This window comes from Arachis ipaensis, chromosome B05 (assembly GCF_000816755.2).
Source record: "Arachis ipaensis cultivar K30076 chromosome B05, Araip1.1, whole genome shotgun sequence".
Classification (NCBI taxonomy): domain Eukaryota; kingdom Viridiplantae; phylum Streptophyta; class Magnoliopsida; order Fabales; family Fabaceae; genus Arachis; species Arachis ipaensis.
In genome coordinates, this window is record NC_029789.2 from 142,778,906 (window position 1) to 142,782,941 (window position 4,036).

Consider the following 4,036-nt stretch of genomic DNA (forward strand, 5'->3'; position numbering starts at 1 on the left):
ACAATATTAATAGTAATTTTATACAAGTATAAAAAATATTTAGTATATTATTATCAAACTAACAATTAGAATTTTGTGTTGGTTCATATTTATCGAATAAATCTCTTATTTTTTAACATTTAATTTTAGAAAATTGCTATATGGCCAACAAATATTATTATTTTTAGCTAATACTTAGTCAATAATAATTGTATTTAGTATTTACAGTAGTTTAGCACACAAAAAATATATAGTTTGTACTTATATTTATTACTAAAATTTGTATACATGAATCAATGCACTCATATTTTGCTAATAACAAAAAATTTGGAGGGAATAAATTTTAGTCGATCGTTGGGTGACATATTAATTTTTTTATTTTATTAATTTTTAAATACATAAATTGATATAATTTATACTCACATTGTGGAAAATTTGCATATAAATTGATAGGGGATGCGTATATATAAATTATTATATTTTGTATCTTTTTGCAACGTTATATTAAAATAAACAACATTTTACTACTTGAAGTTTTTGCTTTATTTTCTTTTTTGCTACTAACTTTTCTGATTAAAATTTGCATGTGGTATTGATATTCGAAGTGTTCTATGATATTAAATACCTAGCAGGGTTTGGAGTTGGTAGTAAGAGTGAGTTGAATCCTAAGAAAACATCGGCAAAGTAAATTTCAATCATAAGAAGCAAAAGATCCTCCTTGTTGGTTGTTACTAGAAGTCCTCAAATTAAAGATTTTTATCTAAGCTTCAAATTAAATACAAAAATAAAGTTTAATTTTACAATAAATTAATATGTTCATTCCTGAAAAACAATTTCTAAAAGTTGAAAATAAATAAGAGATTGTAATATTTCACCTTATTAATATTGAGTGAATTAGATTTTTCTTTTCAAATATTAGGTTATTGACAGTTCAATACTTCAATCTTCACTTTTAGTGACTTTGTCGAGTAGAACTAATTTTTTAAATGCCACAAAATAAAAAGCACTTTTCGAAATATTATTTTATCAGAAAACTAATTGTTTTGTGGGTTTCAAAACAATAGTTTTATGATTTTTTCCATAAACGGGGATCACGGAACTTCCAACAATCTCGATTCGTAGTATATAAAAAAATTTATAAAATATATAAAAGAACATTCATTTAGTATGAAAAAGAAACATTCTGATACTTAGGGCTGCGTTTGTTTCCAAGACACTGAAAACAAGACAGGATAAGACATTGATGGATAGAGACACAAAATTTTGTGTTCTTGTATTCTGTTTGGCAATAAACTAGAACAAATTATAAAAATCCAATTTATTCTTATTGTTTCCATTCAAAAAATTTGAGATGAAAAATATAATAATAAAAAATATAATTATGAAAAATTAACAAAAATAATGAAAGAAAAAATAAAAAATAAGTTGTATCCCTTGTTAGTGTCTCTGTGTCCTTTCTGTCAGGATGGATACAAAATACACTAATTCAGTGTCTCTGGACACATTATCTCTATCCATGTCTCTTCTGTCAAACACAATTTTATGTTTCTGTGTCTCTATCTCAGTGTCCTGTCTCTATAAACAAACGCAGCCTAGTAGAAAAAACATCTTAATGCGTAACATAAGTACCATCCACGTCATCCAAAGGCATTTTACAGGTTTTTGACTGGTTTTAGTTTCTTAGCATTATTCTATAAGCATCCCAAATTTAAATTGAGTCGCTATATCATTATCATAGGGTCAGAAAATACCATATTCTTTCATAAAGACTCTACCCACACTACCCTAGTTTTTTTCAGGTTCCTAATTTTTTGGAGGGAGTAAATGCAGTTATGCAGTAAAAAACAAACCAACCCTTGCTACTATTCAGCTTTTCAGTATATGGCAATTTAGTACACAATCATTTAGACATTAAAAATTGAAGAATGATCATGGCAATTTAAATAGTAAATATATATTTCATTCGTAGTTAAGAAAAGATCATTTCACTTTAATTCTTTATAATGTTTTTCTATTTATGATTTTTTATAAATGACATTATCAAAATTGGAGTGACAATATTTATTCTCTATATATTATATTGATATTGAATTGAATTAGCAAATTTTTTATTATTTATACTATTGTTTTATGTGTTTAACATATTTGAAAGTACTTTTATATTAAATTTATTTTATATTATCCATAATAACACGTCAGAATGAGATTAAACAAAACAATAAAAACAAATATGATTTATGATTTGTCCTAAATTTGAAAGAAGGAAATTAAAATCATAAAAAAATATAATAATATCATGGTTTTTGTTACGGATCCGATCCACGGATCCCGCATACCCGGTAACCCGGGGACAACCCGCTTCCACACAAAGGCCCAAACTCCGGCCCTTCAAAACCTCTAACCCAAATATCTCTCTCTTATCTTAACCAAATAAGATAAGATAAGATATTCACCTATAAATAAGAGGACCCAGGTTCCCCCAGGTATTCATTCATCCCTCACACTTTCTACCTCTTAGATCCATTCTGACTTGAGCGTCGGAGTGTCTTTGCAGGTACCACCCCCATTGCTCCAGTCAAGCGACCCGGCTCCAGCTCAATCCGCGAATTCCCGATCCACCCTTCAAACCATACCAGAGACATCTCGTACAGTTTTAATTAATGAAGAACGGAAAGAAACAGCTATTAAGGTCTACAACACTGAATTGTTTCGGCTTGAGACTAGAGAGAGTTTTGGAAGGATTTGGGACTAAAAATTCTATCTACAAAGATATTATTCAATTTTATTTTTGGAGTTGATAAATAAATTTTATTGTCGTTTTTTTCTTTTCTTAATAATTTTGTTTATTTTGGATTATCGCTTATATTCTCTTTAATTCTTAATTCGTAGAATTTAAGAATATCTAAAAAAAATAATAAGAACCGAATAATTAAACAATAACTAAAACACCTTGAGATCAAACAACAAAACACCAACCAATGTAGGTGATTTACTAATGCCATCAAAGACAATTGTATTGTGGACTAAAAAAGGTTACCTTTTTTTTTTACATCAAAGATAGGAGATTCGAATCCGACAATTCACAACCTTTTAATTGACTATGGAGAGACTTGAAAAAGTTACTTTTACATACTAAAACATAAAAAATTAAAAATTAATTACAACAAAACAAACAAAACAAATTACGCTAACAATTTCGTAGACAAATCTCTTTTTATTATTATTATGTAAAAACCTTTATCAAAGATTGTCTAAAATAATTAAAAAAACAAACAAATACAAAAAAATCAATCACAAAATTAATTATTCGTATCCATTAACGCACTATTGGTATTTATAATTGAACCATAACTTCAATTTGAATGTCTATAATTTCTTAAAAGTTTAAGAATGGAATAATTTTTTTTAAAGAAAAAGAAAAAAATCTCTTATTGTGTGCATTTTTAGTTCTGCTGTTGTTGCCTTTAACACACTTTGTTCCCTCCAAGTAAATCAAAATTGAAAAGAGCACCATAACCCCTTTGCTTCCTGGGGACTCTCTTCTTCACCTTTTTCCTCACCTTTTTAAATTTCTCCATTCTTTAATGATTCATTTCGGAGTCATAATGATTAGAATGAATAAAGCTATATATGGCAACCTATTTTTATCTATAATTTAATCAAAAGATAAACCAAGGTCAAATGAATCTTCCTTTCTGTTAAATTTTAAAAAGAAATGAAAAAAAACTTAGGTGATTGAAGGTATCTTTAAACATCATCCAAACAACGGTATAATAGGCGTTGGAAAATTCAAATTTAATCAATCTTACACAATTATATAACTTTATTACTACCAAAATTAAAAACACTAATACGTGGAACATGAGTAAACGACGAATTTAATGTGTTTGAAACACTTGAGATTTTAGTTGACTTCCCCAAAAAAATTTGGTCATAGCAAAACTGAGTAGAAAATATATCTTTAAAGGAAAAAAAAAATTATATACATGAGAATGGTAAAGTCAGACTTTTAAAATTAAGATACAACTTAAAAGTTTTTTTTTTCTTTTCGATGGTT